Source organism: Puma concolor, chromosome B3 (genome assembly GCF_028749965.1).
Source record: "Puma concolor isolate L17-30 chromosome B3, mPumCon1.1.hap2, whole genome shotgun sequence".
In the NCBI taxonomy this organism is placed as follows: domain Eukaryota; kingdom Metazoa; phylum Chordata; class Mammalia; order Carnivora; family Felidae; genus Puma; species Puma concolor.
In genome coordinates this window covers 25,828,032-25,850,589 of record NC_141672.1, presented here as the reverse complement: position 1 = coordinate 25,850,589, position 22,558 = coordinate 25,828,032, and the positions used below count along the sequence as shown (strand labels likewise).

General features: G+C 45.9%; 1 long non-coding RNA gene across 1 annotated transcript in view; it reads left to right on the top strand.

Annotated features, from left to right (window-relative positions):
* The first annotated feature begins 277 nt into the window (after window positions 1-277).
* LOC147579807 (uncharacterized) overlaps window positions 278-22,558 on the top strand; it is a 43,389-nt gene continuing 21,108 nt past the window's right edge. Inside the window, exons 1-2 of the long non-coding RNA XR_015252139.1 lie at window positions 278-3,391; window positions 6,156-6,288. This is a non-coding gene — a long non-coding RNA (uncharacterized LOC147579807). The remainder of the gene's footprint in view (window positions 3,392-6,155; window positions 6,289-22,558) is intronic.

The following is a 22,558-nucleotide window of genomic DNA, read 5'->3' as shown; positions in this document are numbered from 1 at the left end:
AGAGAAAGCAATCCTCATGGCTTCTTTAAAAAAAAGTTTATTTAGGGGCGCCTGGGTGGCGCAGTCGGTTAAGCGTCTGACTTCAGCCAGGTCACGATCTCGCGGTCCGTGAGTTCGAGCCCCGCATCAGGCTCTGGGCTGATGGTTCGGAGCCTGGAGCCTGTTTCCAATTCTGTGTCTCCCTCTCTCTCTGCCCCTCCCCCGTTCATGCTCTGTCTCTCTCTGTCCCAAAAATAAATAAAAACGTTGAAAAAAAAATTTAAAAAAAAAAGTTTATTTAATATTTTTTTAATGTTTATTTATTTTTAAGAGAGAGAGAGAGAGAGAGATAGAGCATGAGTGGGGAAGAGGCAGAGAGAGAGTGAGAGGAAGACACAATCTGAAGCAGGCTTCAGGCTCTGAGCTGTTAGCACAGAGCCTGACGTGGGGCTCAAACTCACAAACTGTGAGATCATGACCCGAGCTGAAGTCAGATGCTTAACCGACTGAGCCATCCAGGTGCCCCTAAAAAAAATGTTTATTTATTTTTGAGAGAGAGAGAGAGCACAAGCAGGGGAGGGATAGAGAGAAAGGGAGACAGAGAATCCCAAGCAGGTTCTGTGCTGTCAGCACAGAGCCTGATGCGGGGCTTGAACTCACAAACGTTGAGATCATGACCTGAGCCAAAAATCAAGAGTCAGATGCTTAACCAACTAGCCACCCAGGTGCCCCTATCCTCATGGTTTCTAAACACATGGAAAGATGTTCACTGTCACTGAATGAATGAAATGCAAACTAAATTGCACTAAGATACCTTTTCCACCTAAGAGATTAGTCAGAAGACAAAAAGTTTAGTAATACACTGTGTTGCTTAGGCTATGAGAAAAAGTGGCAGTTTCCAACTTTGCCGATAGAATTGCAAATTAGTATAAACACTATGGAAGAGTTTATCAGTCTTCAGGGAATCAGAATGACTTGAGGTATTTCAAGCAGAAAGGGATTTAATAAAGGGACTTAGATGATGGCGTCCACTGGATGGACTAAAAGAACCAAATTTAGGATGATAGGATTATGCAATGATTTTTTTTCTCTTTTTTTGGTCACACTGCCCCAAGCTGCCATCCAGAGACTAGGAAGTCACAACTAAAGTCACAGCTGCCTTGTAGCCCTGAAGCCAGTGATAGGCTTACTATTGCAAAACTCACAGTGGCCAAAGCCTATGTGTGTTGGCTGCCATCAGAACCAGATTAAGAACAGCTTCTATCCCTTTAGTCTTTTGTGTTTCACTGTGAACACACTTCATTGGCAAAAACTGATTGTTTGGGAAACCAAACCCAACTTCCAGTTGGGAAGAAAATCTGGGAAGTGTAGTTCCTGAGTTTCTAACCCCTGTGTTCTATATCATATCTCCCTGTGGGAGAGTATAGGAGGGCATTGAAAGGGGTGCTGAATGACAGTAGATAGCATCTCATATGATCCAGCCCTTTGGCTTCCCAGCATCCATATGTACCCTTTTGTCCATATTTAAATTTCCAGAAGCAACAATTCAACAACATGCTTCCATCTAAAAGAAAGCATAGTTACACAAAATAATGCAAACAAGAAGGTAGCCACTCTGTCGTCAGTCACGGTGCCCATCTCTGGCTGAATGTTTTTTTCCCCTTCTAGTTCAGTCACAATCCATCTGATATTCTAAAGACTACATTATAAGGTCAGCTGCCACTAACACCCCTTATGTAAAATAACAGGGGGAGGAAAAGAGGAAGAAAATACTTAACAAAACCAGGAAGAATATATATGCATGTTTACTACATTTTGGTCATTATAACTTCCTGCCTCTGCCATCTATTCCTATTCCTTTTGCCCTCAGCCAGCATTCAGCTATTCAGGGTATTCTATCTGGTGGAATGATCCAAGCCTGCTTTCCTGAAGGATGTACTCTCTTGGTGATTCTGCCTGTATTTGGTTACTATAGTTTTCCATGAACTTTTCCTAATGGACAAGTAGGCATCCCAAGGAATCCTGTCATTCCAGACATATGCCTCTCAGGTCACCACTGAGTAGCATCAGTCTTATTTTCCCTTGACAATCAAGATCAGTCAGAACTGAATTCCACCAACAACCTCAATGAGGTTAGAAGAGGAGCCTGGGCTCCAGATGAGAATGGAGCCTGCTGACACCTTGATTTTAGCCTTGTGGTACCCTGAGCAGAGAACGTAGCAATGCCATGCCTGACTTCCCACCTGCAGAACTGAGTTAATAAGTAGGTGTTGCTTTAAGTCTCTAAGTTTGTAGTAATTTGTTGCACAGCAATAGAAAACTAATACACGTTCAGAGATCAGAAAGCTACGGGAACCCAATGTTCAAAATTAGTATCATTAATAGTGGGACAACTAGACATTACCTAAGGATGTGATAAGAAGTTCAATGGAAAGTTCACAGCATCACTGTAAACTATTTTGACCAGTGGTGTAAAATCTGAATCAAACCAAGCTTTTAGATTACATGACTGCATTTGTCAAAATGCAAAGAACTGTAAAGTAAAAAGGATGATGTTTACAATATATAAACTATACCTCAATAAATCTGACCTGAAAAACCTCCAAGCCTTTTGATCTACCTCATTTTACAGGAAATACCAGGGATAACTAAACGACAGCCTAAGGAAATAGATGTATTTAGAATGTGGGACATTCTACATGACAGCAGGCCTGATCTCTTCAAAGAGTCAATGTCATGAGGGGGATTGTTCCAAATAAGACAAGACTTAAGAGGCATAACGAACAAATACATTGCATGAACCTATTGGATCCTGGTTTCAAAGAAACAACTATAAAATGTATTTTTAGGACAGTTGTAGAAATTTGAATATGAAGTGAGTTTTAGGTGGTATTAGTGAATTATTGCTACTTTTATTAAGGGATATTATTGGTCTTGTTAACTGAAGAACTGTCCCTACTCTTTGGAGATATGTATTTAGGGGTGAACTGTCATGGTCTTTTTAATTTACCATAAAATGATTCAATTATGAGGCAAAAATGACAAAATATTAATGATGGCTGAAACTGGGTGGGATAGTACATAGGTAGGTGTTCATTGTATTCTTTTCTTTCCTGCATGTGTGAGACCAGAACTGACATTACATTGAAACAAAGAGCAGGTGAAAGCTCTTCCTGGACCTACCCAGCTGCCCTATCCAGCCTGGAGATCCAAAGTGGGTGATGGATGGACTGCACAATGTGGAGCCTTATAGCCAGTGCAAAAAGTCGTGAATGCTGAAACAGATGCCCCAGCAAGTGCCAGTGGCAAAAGAACAAGGGCGTTTGCCTCCCTTCAATCTTCCAAATCATGGGTGTGTGATTGATCAGTCTGAATCCAGAACCTTGCTGGCCAGGGGCATTTTACCATGCAGGTAAGGGAGCTGAGCCTTCAGAGCCCTTCACTTGCACAGGCATTGCCCTGGAGAGCCTTAGCATGTTCACATGGTCAGGTGCTCTTGTGACCATCTTTGCAGAAGTAACATATTCTAACTGCAAATGGCTCAGCCTGCTGTCTATTTCTATTCTGCTTTTCCTTGTGTCACACTTTCCCTTGGGTTGGCTGGCATTGGAATGGTCATGGGAATTTGGAGGACCCAGCCAGGAAGAAGAGGAACTGGGGTTGCATTTAGTTGGTGTTTAACTGGACATGCTTCTGTGGTTTGCAGTCATTTGCTCGTCATCCTTTTGTGGGAATGGCTTCCATGAACATCTCTGCTGGTCACTGGGCCGGCTCTCCCTGCTTTGGATACCAAGTCATATCCCAATGTGAACGAGTCCTATGCCCAGCATCAGAAATCTTTGGTAGTGGAAGAGGAAAAGAGGTTAAAATGTATGGAGCCAGAAGCTAGTCTGTGTAATATTCTCCCACTTAAAGAGATATACAAAATTGCAGGTGGAGAATTTGGTATTCACTGATGCCACATAAAATGGGAACTTTCTCCTATTGGGAACATGCTCAATAACTTAGCTTATACGTTGATAAACACACCAGGTATTTTTTTTTTTTGATGGGCATTGTGAATCATAGACTTTATCAGAATTCCTATATTTGTAGGGCAAAATCTGTAGTAGTACTAGAAATAGTATGTGTCACATGTTTTATGCATTTCAACTATCAACAACAATGATAAATTTTAACGAGCTGTGCTGAAGGAAAAATTCAATTATCTTTTTATTTATTTTCCAGGAGGTATTATAAAATCTTGTCCTGTGATAAAGTGATCAAAGATCATGTAGCCAAAAAAAAAAAAAGTAAGGAAAAAAACCTATTATAAAGATACGGTGGGTGGTTGAGAGGTTATATTGTTTTTCCCAGATGTTGTGATGTTTGTGTTATTTCAGCTTTTAAGAATTTGTATATATTATTTTTTTCTCACTCTAAATGGGTATGTGTAATTTTGTATTCTTTTACTGAAAGAAGGCCTCCATAGTTGTATAAGCTTTGAATGGAGAATGGCACAGCAGAAAGATAGAATCCTGGTCCCTCTTGACACTTGGGAGCCCATGGCAAATGGATGGCCCACTGCCAGACTCCTTTTATTCAAGGGAGAAATAAATCTCTATCTTGTTTAAGTGACCATTATTTTGGCTTTTCTGTTATGAGCAACCAAACAGAATCTGAGTTGATATGCCCTTTGTCTCAGCAGTTCTATTTCCAGGAATTTATTCTACAGATATACTGGCACATATACACAATGATGTATGGTCAAGGTCATTCATTGCCGCAGAAGATGGGACATAGTCTATATGTCCATCAATGGAGGCTGGTTAGATAAATTATGTGCATCCATACAGTGAGATAGTAAGCATTGTAAATTGGGAGGAAGCTTGTCATATCGATATGAAATTATCTCTAAACTGTACTGTGAAGAGAAAAAAATAAGTACAGAACAGTGTGAATGTTTATTTGTGTAAAATGTAGTTGTACATACATATGTACACACACACACACACACACACACACACACACACACACACACACATATGTATTTATATATAGGCTGCCAGTTCCTGTACAGGCAACTAAGTGGCTGAGGACAGGAGTCAGAGAGAGACTTTTCTCTGTGTTCTTTTTGAATAATCATTGTGAACTTTAATCTATTTTAAAATAAGTAAAATTAAAGCTAGAAAACATTCTTTTTTAAAGTATAATTTGTTGTCAAGTTGGCTAGCATAGTGTGTACAGTGTGCTCTTGGTTTTGGGGGTAGATTCCAGTGATTCACCGCTTAATACCTGTATAACAAAACATATTGTTTGTTATAAAAAAACCTCTTTTCAGATTGAAAAAAAATCCCTGAAAGTCACCTGTAGATAATGATGTCATATTCCTGGATTGCTCAGTACAGTCTTGCTTTATGCCTCTTATTCTGGTGTAATTATCAACATTGCCTGACTTCACTTTCAGTGGTGTCCCGGCTTGAATGATTAACTGTCTGGGCAGCTTATAAAGTGCATCACAGCCCACAACAAGTCCAGCCCACTACACTTACCACGGTGAACCCTGAGGAATGTACAGAATTGTGGAATCATTATGCTGTACACCTGAAACAAATATAGTATTGTATGTCAACTATATGGCAACAATAAATATATTAAAAAAATAAAAAAGTAGTCTGGCCCACCCTGTGATGAAACTGATCCCGCTTCTGTGGCTGATGACCAGATGAAGTGGCTGGCTTGAGTTTAGGGGCCTTGAGTGAAGAAAAATGTGGCTTTTTAATAGTGAACAAATGTCAGTCAAGCAGGCAATGATCACACCAAGAGAGATAAAGGCAAGTGGAATACATGGAAGGTACACTAGTTTCACATCCTACTTCATGCCAGTGCTGGGGCATCGCTTAATGGGAGGAATGGTGGGTGAAGCACTGTATTGTTTATCTGATTTTCTTTCTTTTTTTTTGCTGTATAATTGCATGCACAAATGTTACATGCATATGTCATGATTCAACTCTGTAGAACTTAACCACAGTGTGTTTGCAACCTGCTTCTATGTCATAGGCTGTGAGCTCTCTGACAGCAGAGAGCATGTGTGTTTTCTCCTTGTGTCCAGCTTATAGTCATACTCACTGAATATTGAATGAATCGATGAACTCTGTACAGACCTATGCTGACATCTGGTGCTCTCTTTTCCGTAGATTCTGGTTGTCAGATTTTGAAGACTATTATCTTTATGAAGACAGGAACTAGATTTACTTGAATCAACATTGGAACCTCACTACAGAACACTGATATAAGTGCTAATTAATATCAGTATATGCCTAGTATATAGTAAGTACTAAAAAATATTAGTTTGATGAATGAATGAATGAATGAATGATCCAGTTTTTGCAGCAGTCACCTGAGGACCAGCTTTTATACAGATCACTCCCATCACTGGTGTTATGGAATGAATGTTTGTGTTCCACCCTGCCTCCCCAATCCCTATGTTGAAGCCCTAACCCCCAAACTGATGTTATTTGGAGCTGGCATCTTTGGGAGGTAATTGGAGTTAGATGAGGTCATGAGGGTAAGGCCCTCATGATGGAATTGGTGGCCTTATCCACCAGAGAGACATCTCTCTCTTTCTCTCCACTTGCACACACCAAGGAAAAGCCACGTGAGGACATAGCAAGTAGGTGGTTATCTGTAAGCCAGAAAGAGTCCTCACCAGGAACCCCATCTGCTGCACCTTGATCTTGAACTTCCCAAGCCTCTAGAACCCTGAGAAATAAAAGTCTATGGCTTAAGATGTTCAGTCTGTGGCATTTTGTATGGCAGCTGAGCAGACTGGAGCAGGTAGACACCCCGGCCCTGGGAGGGCTCTGGCCTTGGACCAGACAGTTCTCTCACACTGGTGGAAGAAGAGTTCATGGGGGATGCAGTGTTTGGATACCTTCTTGAATGAACACAGGGAGCATCTTACAAGCTGTCACACCTTCCTATTGTCTCAGCAAAGTGCCCTTTTGAGCCTGCAGTTTCTTTCGAGCTTCTTTTCCTAGCTGTTGTGTTCATGATGGATGATATTCCCGTGTCAGGGAGTATATTCCCTGGGGATACTCAGGTTTTGATATAGTCTAAAAAAAACCTGGAAGAAAGTAAAGTGCTGTAACAATTCCTAAATGCCACATTACTAATAATATAGCGGTCCTGATTATTCACTTGGATTGTGCCATATTCAGAATGGGTTGTGAGTCATGCACTTACCAGTGAACCAACTGCCATGCCATCCTCTCTCTTCCATCAAGAATACATACATATCACGTTCAAGTCACTGTGGTGTGGTTTTAAGAAAGGTCCTGAATTTATTCCAGTTTTCCAAAACCTACCTAATCCACAAATTTTAGTATTTTCACTGCCAGTAGTGAAAATCACCTTACAACTGATGGGGACATTCTAAGATAGGGAATCAACTCTTCCTTTTAGTATTGCCTCCTTCTGCATCCACTTTAAAACTGCATGCTCTTGAAGGATAACGCATCCCTAACTCCCTAGTCACTTCTCTATATAGTGCTGGAGTGGTGTCAGTTGTGTGTGGCTGGGGAGGTAAGGGATTTGGGGTAAGGCTGCTGGAAAGGGGATGGATGGTACAGAGAAGGGGGCTGAGGGCTCTCAAGTCTCACATTTTGCTCGGGGCCCCAGAACAAAGCTCAGAGGTCAGCATAGGGCCATATGTGATAGTCACCACTTCTCCTTACCTGTGTATCATCAGGCCTCACCATCCTTTGATAATCTATTGGCTCTGGGACACCCATCTTCTAAAGAGATGTTGGTGCCTGGCACACACTTGGCCTCTCTTTTGGTGTCTAGGTCCTGGCTGATCTCTGGCAAAGGGTGAGTGGTTTGGTGATGGGAGGAAACTGAGAGCTTGGGGTTGGATGGACCTGGGCTTGAGTTCCAGTTCTGTCATTTACTAGTTGTGTGGTCTTGGGCAAGTCACTTGACTTCACTGAGCCTCAGTTTCTTTATAAGTAAATGGGGTTTATAATAAAACTTTCCACCTCATACAATTGTTATATTAAAACTGATATAATGCTTAACATGGGTCTTGGCACATAATAAGCCTTTGATAAATGTGAGCTATCATTTTTTCTGTATGTTTGCTTATTCTTCTGATATGTTGAAGATCAGGTATAAAAAGATTTTAGGTGGGATGTTACCCAGTTGTCACTGACCATTTGCTGTTCAGCTTGGGATGAGGTTTGATGCTAGGACAAACCCCAAAATGGTGGGCAGAGCCTAGTAAGTGTCCATTAGGGGAGGCTTGCCTTTACTGAGTCATTTCCAGATGCACAGAGCACCTGGGAGCACTGAGCTTCTTTGAGGAGTCCTGAACATGCAGGAGTAAAGCAAAAGTTCAATCCTGGGAAGGGTTGTTGGAGTCTAAAGCACAAATTCTAGAAAGGTGGAGTCTGGGTGGTCTCCCCAGAGCAGTCCTTTGGAGGGAGAAAGGAAGTGTGGCAGTACCAGGCTACAAGGACAGGGGTATAGGCATCCTACACATCACTGATTGCTGATATAGAGCCTGAAAGCCATCTCTCCTGGACAATGAGCTGCTCAAGTTGAGGACAGTGCTGTGGGAATCTGAGCCTACAGCCTGGAATGGACCAGCCTGAGGCTCTGATTTTAACAAACAATGGGCAGTGAGTTCAGCATTTGGAGGCTTGTCACTAATCATAGGACCTTCACTAGAAAGCGCCTCTCTGGGTTTTGGTTTCCTCACCTGTGTGTTAAGAGGATATATGTTTCCTGAGATACCTTCCATTTCTGCCTTTCTGTGGCTGGGAGATGGTAAAGGAGAAATAAATAGTTTGGTTTTGGTGGACTGCCTTTTTTGCATCTCATTGTGTATGCCCCCTGCCATTCTCTCCTGACCTCGGGGACATTCTTGCTGCTATCTGATGGACTAGGACTCCAAAATTTACTGTCATCTCAGTCACCAGTACTGGTTACTGTGAAAAATATCTCATCTGCCTTTCTCTGCCCATGCACAAGGATGAGTTTTGCATTTCTCCTCTTACCTTTCCTTCATGACAATGGTGCCATTAGGTCATTCATTCATTCATTCATTCACTCACTCATTCATTTATTGGTTCATTCACTAGGTACCAAGCACAGTGCCAAAGGCACAGGAGAGAGCAATGGGCATTGTCTTGTGCTTGTGGAGTGGGCATGATGTCGGAAGAGACAAATCTGGTGACAGGTGTAATGAGAAAGGAGAGGCTCTGTGTGGAGTGGGGGTGGGGAGAGTTGATGGGGAAGGGGGCAGTAAGGTCTTTTTGAGGATGGGCCATTTGAGCTGAGACTTAAATGGTAAGTAGAAGTGAGACAAGAGAAGCAGGCATCTGTGTTGGGGAAGGAGAGGAAGGGACACAGGAGGACGGATGTCAGCTCCAAGAGGGCGGGGACCCTTGACTCTTGTTTGCTGACTCTTGTATCCCAATGCTTTAAATGGTAGGCAATCAACGAATAGTTGCTGAATGGAAGAATAAATTGAGCCACTGGGGTAAAGTCTCTGTGGCGGGAAAGAAGCTGAAAGAAGGTGAGTGTCCCTGCAGTGCTGTCACTCAGAAGCTCAAAGAAGTTAAGAGTAGAAGTTGGGGCCAAGTGTGTATGTGTGGGGGGCGCTCATCTAGTTTGGATTCCCTGAGAAGCAGATGCTGAGAGGGGGATTTGGGTGCAGGCAGTCTTTATTTGGGGAGCACAAGTGAGGGAATGGGGTAACTGAGAAGAAAAGGGAAAAGCTAGGAAATAGAGGGGGGGGTGTTGATGAATGGGGCACCACTGTGGGCCTGGGAAGAGAGGCTGAATTTTGTGGGGGCCTCAGAGGAGTCTTGTGGGTATTGTCCTCCCAAGGGGGGGGGGTTTACTTATCAATGAGTCTTGTTCTCATTGGTTGAGGAGGGTCGCTTGGGCGTTAAATCCCTAACACTGCCTGCTGCCCAGCTCAAGGGCTGAGCAAGTTACTGTGCTATGGAAGGAAGCCCTGGGGTGGGGGGGGGGGGGGGAGGGCTGCAAGCCCACCCCCACCCCCCAGCTGCAGATGAGCCCAGAGGAGGCTGAGAGGGTCTGGGGTGAGTACCAACTGTGTCTGCTGCAAAGACAAAACGGGGGTTCCAAACGACAGAGGGTGCTGGCTTTGATTACGGTGGTGGCATTGCATGCGGAGGGAAGTAGGTAAATCTGAGGTCCTCTTTGGAGGTGGAAAATGATTAACAGTAAAGGGTCAAAGCTTTTTCTTTCTCCCTGTCTCTCCTCTTTCTTTCCACAAATGCTTATTGTTGTGGTTTGGCTTCCTGGCAAGTGACTCTGAGGCTAAGATTGTGGAGTGGGCTGTTTAAGGAGTGTCCCTGGACCAACACCTGTGGAAAGGAGGGCAGAGATGCAGGAATGGGGCACAGGGAGGACCACCGATGCCCTCGGCCAACCCCACGTACCCCTTGGAGCTATACCTGCCCTCCGCTGCTGTCCTGGGTGGGGCCCAGAAGCTGCACCTCCATCAGCCCATGGGCCCCCCTGGGAAGGGCCTGTGTGATTCTGGGCCAAGCAGCTCTCTTCAGCTGAGGCGATTTCTATCACGGTGTCCACCAAGGTTATTAAGAGTCTCGCAGGTCGGGTACTGCTGCAGGTGCTGGGACCATAGCAGTGAATGAGAACGGCCATAACAAGGGAGAGGCAGTAACAAACAAATATATATAACGTCAGACAGTGAGAAGCGCAAAGCAGAAAACAAACAGGGTTAGCTGAGTGATGGCTAGACCAGGAGGGGGAAGGTGGGGGTGGAGGTGAGGCAAACTTGGGAGAGGCCTGACAGTTTAGAGGCAGGACAGCCCCTCCCTGGAGCAGCCAGCTCCCATCTCTCTGCCTCTGTGTATGGGGTAGGGGCACCACCCCCTCCCATGGGAAATTTGCCCTGGGACCCTCTGCTTCCTTGTTTGCGGGCAACCTGGGGTTTTAGGAGTTGGGGGATGGGGTTCACACAGCGTCTCAATGGTGCTGCTGCCTTCCACCTGGAACAGCTGGCACAGCCTCGGGCCTGATCATTATTAACCCAGGGAGGGGGGTGGATTGGCAGAATGCACGCCTGGGCCCCAACCAGGGCCGAGATTGTGTGTGTGTGTGTGTGTGTGTGTGTGTGTGTCCCCTCATGCGTGTCCTTGGCCCACCTCACCTGGGCAGGTGCCTGCAGGGAGCCAATCGCCTGCCCCCTATTGGAGGCCAGGGATGGGGAAGGACCTCCAGCCTGCTGCCCTCCCCCGACCCAGGCCCTTGGGTTTGCAGAGGAAGGTCGAGCAGCGCAGCCAGCCGCTGGGGGAGGCCAGGAGCCGGTGTCTGCGCGGTCACGGATCATTAGGGCCGCGCAGGCTGGCGCAGTCTCGGCCTGGGCGAGGGCGGCCAGTCTGCCAGCGGAGGGGCGGCGGGCGGCGAGTCCTCCTCGCACACAGCCGACCCGGGCGGTGTGGCAGCTCCCGGCAGGGGAGGGCGCTGTCCAGGGGGTGCGCAGCTGGGGCTCGGAGGGCGTCAAGGGCCCGAGAGTGCAGCCCATTCCGGGTCTTGGTCCTGCTGCGGGTTTCCCATAGGAAGCCACCGCCACTGCCCCCTCCCCCACACCCCCAAATGGCAACCAGCCCCTCTGTTTCCGATGCCTCGGGTCAGTTCCCTGGTGACCGCAAAAATGAAGCCGTGGGTGATGACTTTTGGAAGACCCAGCACTTGCTCACATTAGCTAATAAAAACAGTACTGACTTGTAAAATAAATGTAGGGAAGACAAAGTTTTTAACTGTTGGTGCAGGTGTGTGCGGTGGTGGGTTGGCTGGTTTGCTGTTGTCCCCCGCAGCCCCGGTGTAAGGGCTTCCTACTCCTCTTTTCCCTTCTCTGGCTTCCTTGGGGCTGGGCTGGCAGAGGCCAGGGACTTTTTAGCGTTGCAGCACTTACCAAATAAAAGTACCAGTTAAATTTGAATTTCAGATAAAGGAACTTTGTGTGTATGTGTGTGTGTGTGTGTGTGTGTGTGTGTGTGTGTGTGTGTAAGTGTGTCTCATTCATTATTTGAAACATGCTTATACTAAAAGTATTCATTATCTGAAGTTTGACAAATTTGTAAAGTGTAAGTATGTCCCAAATAATACATGGGATATACTTATAGTAAAAATATGGTCATTTATCTGAAAGTTATCTGAAATTCAAACTTAATTGGAATCCTGGATTTTATCAGGCAACCCTACTCTGAGAGCCACATCTCCTGTGTCCCACCATGTCCAGGAAACAAGGAAGGATGTAGAGCCCTCATCGCACCGTACCTCACCTCACTCCCAATATTGTGAGAGCTTCCCAAGCTGCTTCTGAGGTCAGGCTCTGGCTCAGAAGTGGGTTGTGGGTGTTGAATTAGGAACCAGAAGGCCTGGGCTCTGAGTCCCTGCCCTTCCAACACGGAGTTAGGCACGGTTAGCGTCCCTGAGACCTGCTTCCTCAGCTTTAAGAGGGTGTAATAGCAGATGATCATGTGGCTGGAAGGTCATCCATTCTAGCACATTCACTCTGTGCATTTTAAGGAGCAGAGGGCAGGGGTCTCAAATTCTGAAGACGATGGGTGCTGTCTGGGTAGGTGGAGGGTAAGTGAAGTAAGAGCGGTTCCTCAAAGAGCATAATCCAGGGAGGGAGGGAGGGAGGGAGGGGGAAGCTGTGGTCTGGTTCCAGCTGGTAATTGTCACATGGTAAAGTGAGGTCAGATCCCACAATTTTTCTAAACAGCCTAGATATCGGGACTTTTACACAAAAAATGTGATTTGAAAATGTTGGCAACCAATTAATATTTTTGGTTAAACATTTTAAACACTGTGTAGTCCTAACAAATGAAACCTAACAGTTGTGCCAGATACTACTCTGAGAGCTTCCTGTATATTAATTTGTCCAGCCACCCTAGGAGATAGATATTATTACGATCCCCATCTTACAAATGAACACATGGAGGCACAGAGAGACTAAGAGCTGATGCCATATTTGGGCTGAAGGCAGCCAGTTGGTTGTCTTTGAAAAGCAGTCCTTTCTGAGCCTGCGGGCACTAGTTATACTGAGCCATGCTGAGGGTAGCACAGTGGCTAAAAGCCCAAGCTTAGGAGTGAGAGAGACGTGGGTTCAAGGCCCAGCCCTTCCTTCTCTCACCGGCTGTGCCATGCTGTGCCGGGAAATGTCTAATAGTGGGCTCTCCAAGGTGTTTGCCCATTTCCATGGTGTAAATACTCCCACCACTTTTGATCTGAAGCTACCAGGGTGCTGGCTGTTCCGTTAGCGAGAGAGGCACACAACTCGCTCTGCTATGCTACTGCTGCTGTGACCTTAGACAAGCTGATTCATATTTGCGGCTTCCTTGCCTGTGGCACTGAAATCTGAATGCCCACCTTTCAACGTGAGAAGTGAAGAAATGATGTGAGTGATGTGCTTTGGCCTCATGCTTGCACACCTAGTACGTGTTTAGCAAAGATTCAATGAATCTTTTTCTTTAGGCTCTTGACTTACAAAAATCCTCCTTCTTCTTGCCCAGGCACCTTCTACGCCTTCCATGATGCCCTCCTGCCTTAAATTGCCCCGGTTAGGTGGGGAGGTTTCTGACTCAGGAGATGGGGGCCCAGGGCATGGGCGCCCCCTTGTGGCAAAGAGCAGCAGCAACTTCTAGGGGGCAGAAGGCTGGCCTGGTTGCTGATGCTAAGACAGGTGTGAGGCCTTAGGAAATCTTGTACCTTCTCTGGCCCTAAATTTCTCTGCCTGTAGAATCGCAGTGGTAGTGCTTTTACTGTTCCTGCAGCTGAGGGGCAGATATGTGCCCCCTGAAAGGAAAATGCTTTGAAAGTTAATTCATCACATCTTTTAGCACCAACCCCTCCCGCCTCTGTGTGCTTTCCAATTTTGTCATCTGTAGAATGGGGATAATAACTGTTGCGATCTCATAGAGTCTTTGTGAGGATTAAATGAGTTAATTAATGTAAATTAAATTAGAATGGATCTGCCACATATTAAACATTATGTATATTAGCTATTCTTAGGAATAAAATATAACATTGTAAATGATATTGAGGGGTGATAAACTGTCAGTTTCCCTTTCAGGAGCCTGAGGGGTTGTTTTGAATAGATTCTGCTGGTGTTTCCTCCTTGCTGGATGCTCAGAACCCAAAGCCACTGGGCACCTGAATTTACTTCTTCCTACTCTGCACGCAGAACCCTGTGGGCAAGCGCACACATCTCATACATGCTGGTTCCTGAGAAGTTGTAGACATAGCAGTGGGCTGGAAACCTGTCTGTGCCTGTGGATGCAGAGATATCTCCATCCTACCTTTCCCTTTTAGCCAAAAATATTTTTTTAAGTTTATTTATTTATTTATTAAAGAAAGTGCACACACATGTGAGGTGGTGAGGGGCAGAGAGAGGAGAGGGAGGGAATCCCAAGCAGGCTTCACACGGTCAGTGCATAGCCCAACATGGGGCTCGAACTCATGAACCATGAGATCATGACCTGAGTCAAAATTGAGAGTTGGATGCTTAACTGACTGAACCACATGGGTGCCCTTAGTGAAAAGTAGTTTTTAAGCCCTAAGGAGGTCCAATGCCTAGACTGCACTGGTTCTGATCTCTGGTGGGCCAATATAAATATCATAAAGTCAGGACTGGAGTCAGAAAACCAGACTTTGCCTGAGTGCTCTTGGACAAGTTATTCAGCCACCCTGAGCCTCAGTGTTCTCATCTGTGAAATGGAGGGATTGATCTCTGAATATTCTTTCCATTTCTAGAACACTGTGTGTTCCTTGGTCGTCTTCTTCTCTTGGCTGTGGAGGTTGGTAGGGGTGGAGGAAGTGGGAGATGTCAGGACTCCTTTTTTGGCTCTTGCTCACCCTGGATGCTAGCATCTGACCGGAGTGAATCTGTAAAGGAGAAATTGTTGAGTAATAGGGAGGATCTTAGCCCATTTGTGAGGAGCAGTGTAATGGTGGGTGAGAGCTCATGGCAAGAGAAGGGGGGGGGTGGTAGTGGAAGCTGAAGAAACTTCTGGTGCATAACTATGGTGCTCATGCGGGTCATTGGTTCCTTTGTGGTTTGCTCTGCCTCCCTTCCTTTAGGAAACTGTCACTCCTCAATACCTGTGTTTCAGGTGACCAGTCCCTGACCTGCAGTGGGCTTATGACCCAAGCTGGGGAAAGCAAATCCTTTTCAAGGACCAATATGGATGGTGAGGGGGAGAGGGGCAGACTCCTTTCTCTGGCATCGCTGCCTGTGTGACTGCCTGGACCATCTTTGTTGCCACATGGAGAGAGCCTGCCTGAAAATGGAGCAAACTCAAGGGAAGGCAGAATAGCAGCAGAAGGTCCTAGGGACATAATTTGAGCTCCTAGATGCAGCCATGCCAAAAGCCAGTCCCACCCTTGGATTTCCCATTTATTTGTACTTAGAAATTCCTCCTTTTTATTATTCCAATTTGAGTGGGGTTTCTATTGATGACAGTTGACAGAGTCCTGGAAAATGTCCAATAAATGTAATAGCACTTCAGGATGATATGTTAGATCCTTTCTACTCAAAATGGTCCATGCACCAGCAGCACGGGCATCCCCTGGAGGCTGAAATGCAGAATCTCAGGCCCATTTCAGACCTAGTGAATCAAGATCCCAGGATTAACAAGATCCCAGGATATTCACATACACATGGAAGTCTGAGAAGCATTACTCTAGACCAGTGGTTCTCTGCTCTAGCTGCATACTAGAAAGTCTCAATACCCTAGCTATACTCCAGGCCAATTGAGTCAGAATCTCTGGGGTCGGGGGGGCAGACCCTGGCATCAGCATTTTTGGAAGTTCCCCTGGTGGTAGCAACATACAGTCAATGTTGAGAAGACCTGCTTTGGTGTGATTTGCTTGGTGGGAGCAAAAGGCCTTATGTTTTGTGATTTAGCCTGGAATGGGAACCTGCTTTTGTGGAGGGTACAGCAAAGGGACTCCCTGGTAGTGATGGGGATCCCTTTGGAATGACATGGGAGCTGCCCTTGTCAAGCAGAGGGGCCAGACCGGGCTGTACCCCATAGGCACCCCAAGGGGGGTTTACCCAATCTGGGAATACTTTCTTTTTCTGTCACCTCAAAATGTCTTCTTTTATCTGAATCCATAACCCAGGACTACATGAAAAGCTCTTATGCTTTCAAAAATCCAACTTCCTCCGACACAGGCACTTGAACATAAGTACAACCTGAATCCCAAACTGAACCCAAATATTATTTTTTTATTGAACCGTGAACTACCCCCAAAATATGTTGTGAGTTTTCATTTTCCTTCTTAAAAATCATTGTTGTGGTGAATCAGTTCACTCTGGAACTAATCCAGATGCTTTCTAAAGCCAGTCAACTGGAAGAAAATGGGGATATCAAAATATTCTCTGAATTGAACCTGAGGGAAATTCTTTGCATTGGAGACTTTGCTACGACTGGTCACTGTGGGAACTTGGCCCTGTGGCCTCATCTTTCCAGTGACTAGTTGGATGCTGTGTTCTCCTGCCTTTCCATCTCTCTCTGAGTGAGGACCTTGCCAGGACCTGTGGGGGCACCTGTGACCAATTATGAATAGGTCCAGGTGGCCTCATTAGGATGTTAGCAGGTGGCAGAGGTTGGTGTGCTCAGAAAAATGAGGAAGATGGAGGTATCCTGTTCAGGAGGAGAAGAAGGATGGGCAGGGAGTTTCTGGGGCTGCTTTGTGTTTGTTCTTTATGGTCTTAACTGCTGGCAAAGAACCATTTCCTGCCTGGAGCTCTGCTTGGAGCAGGGAGAGGGGTGGGAGTGCTGGGGAGAAAGCTGGAAGCCCTTCTCCTACTCACCTAGTCAGCAGCGCATTAGGATTCTAATCAGGCAGAAATAGCTTCCCGTCAGCTCATTACAAACTCTTAACAAGGTCCCAGCTCCAGGTCGGGGCTGCTTTTCTCCTGCTGGGGACAATGATGAGCAGCTTGTTGGAACCTTTGGTAACTCATTTGTTACAACATGTGATTCACAGCAGCAGGAGGGCTCTAGGGTGGAGGTGGTGGAGGAGGGAACAGGGGAAGAGATGGAGACAGGGGCTGCCTCACAGAAGACGGGAAGGCAAAATTGTCCAATGCTTTAGGGAAGCCAGGCCCACACCCTAATGGACAACTAGAATCTTCTGTGAATCTGGGCCCAGTTATGTGTGAGGTGACAACTGTGTGTGGGAGCAGGTGGCATCATGACCACTTGCTGGCAGAGACAAGGCCAAGTTTTTTATCCAGTGGGGACAGCACTCAGGAGCTCTGCTTTGCATGCGCGCATAGCCTGAGGCCAATCTTGAACTTACTCAGTGATTTGAAAAATATTTGCATGCCATAATTTTCCAGCTCAAAAACTATCAAGGGTTCCCAAATTCCCATTGTCTTACATTTAAACTTCTTTATTTGTCTATCAGGACTCTTCCTAAAACAACCCTACACATACCTGTCGTATTTCAAGTTTTTACCCCTATCCAAAATCCTCTGTTGGAAACTCTTGAGGGCCTGATTTCTTCAGTATCTCATAGAAATAGTTAATTTTACCTTATCCCTGGTTTTCCTTCATATTCAAGTTCTCTCCATTCATCAAAGCTTAACCAAAGCATTATATCTTCTATATATCTTTTCATGGTTATGCAAACGTTCACTGGATGCCTACAGCATGGCTTAAAACAGGAATGAGCCAACTACAGTTCGTGGGCCAAATCTGGACCACTGCCTATTTTTATAAATAAAGTTTCATTGCCACACAAGCCATGTACTGCAGTTACTTATTGTCTGTGGCTCCTTATCTACCATAACAGCAGAGTTGAGTAGCAGAGACTGTATGACCTGCGAAACCTAAAGTATTTACTATCTGCCCCTTTGCAGAAAGTTTGCCTACCCCAGCTTAAACTATAAGACACAGAACACGCTTCCTTAATTTCTTTCGAAAAGCCTCACCAGATTCTTCTGTACTCCTCCTCTCCCTATCGAGTGCCCGCTTCCCATCTTTTCCTGCTCTGAACGTCCATCACGTTTTACTGTTTGTTGCTTGTGATACTTTTCTCTAAAATTTTAAGTAGTCACCTATTGAAGGGCATGTTTTGTGTGATCCTCTAATCTGTAAGAGCTTTGAGGGCAGAATCTGTTCAGACCCACCTCCGCAACCCCTCGGTTCTTAACACAAAGATCAGTAAGTGGGGAGAGGACCTTGTTGGTTGAAGTCTGCTGTGGCTCCTGAATGGCCTCCTTGAACTGCCACAAGGGCATCACCAGCTTCTGGAAGGTCTGTGTAGATCATGGCAGCATGGTGACTGTGTTCCCACTGGGCTATGGCCATCTAGTCCCGCCCTTTAACTGGGAGCCAGACCCTACATCCTTAATATTGAGACCAGCATTTCAGGGACGGAGGGATGTTCTGCAACTCTGAGGATGATTTATTGGATGCTACTAATCCTGGCCCATGTCCATCCCTCCTTCCTTTAACTTGAGCCTACATTTTAGGGAATTCTAGGTGTAGGACCATCAATTCCATGGAGATATCCAAGAAAAATAAAGGCTTCCTGTCTCTCAATCCTTGTTGTAAAATCACAGTGTAACTGTGGTAGGCAGAATAATGGATCTCCAAGATGCTCATGTTCTAATCCCCAGATTTAATGATGGTATTAAAAATTTTTTTTTCTTGCATTTATTTATTTTTGAGAGACAGAGCACAAATGGGGGAGGGCAGAGAGAGAGGAAGTCACAGAATCCAAAGCAGCCTCCAGGCTCGAGCTGTCAGCACAGAGCCTGATGTGGGGCTTGAACCCACAAACCGTGAGATCATGACCTGAGTTGAAGTCAGACGCTCAACCGACCGAGCCACCCAGGCATCCCTAATGATATTATTTTAAAGTGCCAACGTGAGTCTGAAGCTATGATTAAGGTTAAGAACTTTGAGATGGGAGATGACCTTGGATTATCTGATTGGGTTCAATTCAATCACTTGAGTCCTTAAAAGGAGAATAGGCAGGAGAGGCCAGAGAGCTGCCATGTGAGAGGGATTTGATCCACTGTTGCCGGCTTTGAAGATGGAGGCAGGGAGTCATGAGCCCTGCAGTGAGGTCAGCCTCTAAGACCTGGAAAGCTAAGGAACAGATTCTCCCCTAGAGCTTCCAGAAAGGTAGATGGTCCTGGCAACACCTTGGTTTTCGCTCAGTGAGACCCATGTCAGGCTTCTGACCTCTAGAGCAGTCAGCTAATAAATTAGTGTTAAGACTGAATTTGTGGTAATTTGTTACAGCAGCAGCAGATGACTAATACAAAATACTCCCTACCCCGCTTTTCTTTTTAGCCTGGAATGGCTGACCCTCCACTTGCACCAAATGGTTCAGTGACTCAGAGGCATATTGGGGAGGTGGAGGTCAGATGGGCATTTGCCCATTCATTACAGAAAAAAAGCCATGTTGTCCTGGAGCTAAAGCTGCACTGGTTGTCTTTGAAGTCATGACCTTTGCCTCTAAGAATAGATTGGGCAAATGTGAATGACCTTTTGCTGGCAGCCTATCGGGGAAGGGATGGACCAACCTTGTGGGTTTTTTGTTGTGTGTGTATATAAACTTTAGGTTTTTAGTACCAGCTGGTAGAACTCTGGTCCTCAGAGAACCAGGAGCCCTAAAGTTCAGGGCCTGGGGTGCTTTCCTCTGGGCACTGCTGTGGTTACAAGAATAATCGGATGAACCTTGTATCCATGATCTGGTGACATGATGATACTATACAACCCACCACCCACCGAACCTTACTGACTTAGAATGATAACCCTTTATCATAGCTCACAGGTTTATGGATTGGTTGGCCAACTCTGCTGATCTGGGCTGGGCTCAGCTGGGCTTGCTTATGCATCTGTGGTCAGTTGACAGGTTGGCGGGAGGCTGATTGGTCTAGAGTGACCTCAGCTGGGGAGACTTAGCTCTTCTCCATGTGCTCTCTCATCCTCCAGAAGGCTAGTTGCTCTTATTCTCATGATGGAGACAGAGAGGGGGTGTGGGGAGTGGGTGAGGTCTCTCGAGGCCTAGGCTTGGAACTGAGACATTGCTGCCCACTCGTGCTGCTGCAGTCTGTTGGTCCAAGTAAGTTACAAGGCAACCTAAATTCAAAGAACAGGGAAATAGACTCAACCCCTTGATGGAAGGAACTACTGAGTCACATTGCAAGTGGTGTGGGAAGGATGGAGAATTAGGGCCATTTTTGCATTCAATCTGCTACAAACTCTGGGGAGGAAATAATGCCCTTGTTCCAAATAGCTCCTGATGGTTGAGGTGAACTAGGCTCCTGCCCATTTCTGGCTCCTCTCTGTAGGCTGTGAGCCATCAGAGCCTCCAGACCCTCTCTCCTCTTCACTACCTGCCCCTGCCAGTAGAAGCCATAATTCTCCCTATGAATTGCCACCCGCCAGCCCCTCCCTTCTATGTCTCTCTGCTTCAAGCCTGAGGGCTGTCGTGGGCGACCTGCTGGCTTGATGAATGCAGCTTCTGTAAACCTTCCCCTGGCCTCTGTCGCAACATCAGCGTGAAATGAACTTGCTAATACTCTGAGAGCCACAGTCCTTTTCCTCTTCCCCAGCGCAACGCATCAGATCGATCTGGCCGGGTGAGCCACGACAAACCCCACAGAAAAAAGCATCAGCAAATTTAAAGCCTCGTTCGAGGTCTTGATTCACCATAAACTAAGTTGCCGGCAGCAGGCATTGACACTTCTTCCACTGAGGTTGATACTGGGATTTATCGACTTGCCGTAAGACGTTGATATTGACCAAGACTGAGTTCCAAATGAAAAGGCCCATGGCAGTATATCTTCATTGCTCAAGTAATCCGAGGACTTGCTAATCCTTCCTTGTCCCACTCAATAATGTTTTGCAGAAATTCTTTTGGAATGGAGAGACTATCACTTAGACACAACAAGATGCTCTTTCCCCACAAGCACTCCTGAAAGAGGGATGGAGTACAAGCAGTGTGTTGAGAACACGACCAAAGTGCTAGAAAATCTATTCATGCCCACACCCCAAAACCTTTCACTTTTTAGAGACTCAGTTCTATCCTCCTGGGAAACTTCCCAGAAAAAAAACACAATAGGACTTCACACGGGACCTGCTCACGAATAGTGTCAGTTTCCCTTTCTCCACTGGTCCTCAGGCTAATGGATCCCGATCCCAGGGGATGCTCTGATGTCATCCTTAGCCCTGGTCCCTGACAGTGAAATTAATGTGACATTTGGTTCTTGCTAATTTCAAGGCCCACTAGGAACACAGAGAAAGAAGGGAAAATTTATTACCTGCTAATTTATTTTCTCATTGAAATACAGTCTGCAGCCCTCACTTTAGGGGAGGATATGTTTGCAGTAGAATCATATACAGTGAGTTTTGAGTTATTTTAGGTGTCAGGGTCCCTGGGGAAACCAGCAAAGAGAAGATGAGCAGACAGAACAGGGCCAAGGAAGTAGCCCGGAGAGGCAGATAAAGGAGTGAGCCAGAGGGGCAGAATTTCCAGCCCAGCTTCCTTACTCAGCTCTGTTCTGCCTGATAGTCTCTAAAGGCCCATTCAAGGGGGGAAAACAGAGGTCAGCAGGGAGAGGCCAAGGAAGGCAGAGCCACAGGAAGATGGGGCTTTCACAGATATGCGGTCAGGGAGGCACATGCAGGATGCCCAGATGTTGATCCACAGTGGGACCCTTGCTCCATGCAAGACCTTTGATATCATTAGCAGTGCGATCATGACTAGCCCTCCAGCTTGACACTCCAGGGGGGGAAGGAATTGGTCACTGCATCAAATGCATCCCAAAAAGGTACTGACACAGAGATTCTGAGCACAGGCTTGGCAGTCGGACAGTACTGGGTTTGAAACCTGGCCTCAGCATTTACCAGCTGGGTGACCTTGGGCAAGTCTCTTATCCTTTCTAAGCCACAGTTGCCTCATCTGCAAAGAGGAGGAAATAATAACACTGCCACGGCAGACACCATATATTGCCTCCTTTCCCTCTCTGCCAACAGAAGATCAGTTTTGTTCAGGTATCAGTTCAGGTGTGATCTCTGGGGAGGTGGGCCCACTTCCTGATCCAGGAACGAATGTGTGAATGAGATACAAGGGAATATTTCTGGGTGATTCTGAGAAAGATGTTCACTCCCTGATAAGAGAAGTTTTGACATGTGCTTCCTTCCTGATGTGGAGTAGGTAAGGGAAGAATCTCCCTGATTTTGCTGCCTTCTGCTTCCTATGGTGGAAATTTGAAAAAAAGTTTTATTTATTTATTTTTTTGAGAGAGAGACGTCGCGAGTAGGGGAGGGGCAGAGAGAGAGAGAGAGAAGAAGAGAGAATCCCAACCAGGCTCTGCACTGGCAGTGTAGGGCCCGACATGGGGCTCGAACTCACAAAACTGTGAGATCATGGCCTGAGCTGAAGCCAAGAGTGGGACGCTTAACCAACTGAGCCACCCAGGTGCCCCAGAATGTAAGTTTTCATTTCTTTAGGATAAGTAACTAGTAATGGGATTGCTAGTATGTGTATATTTAACTTTTTA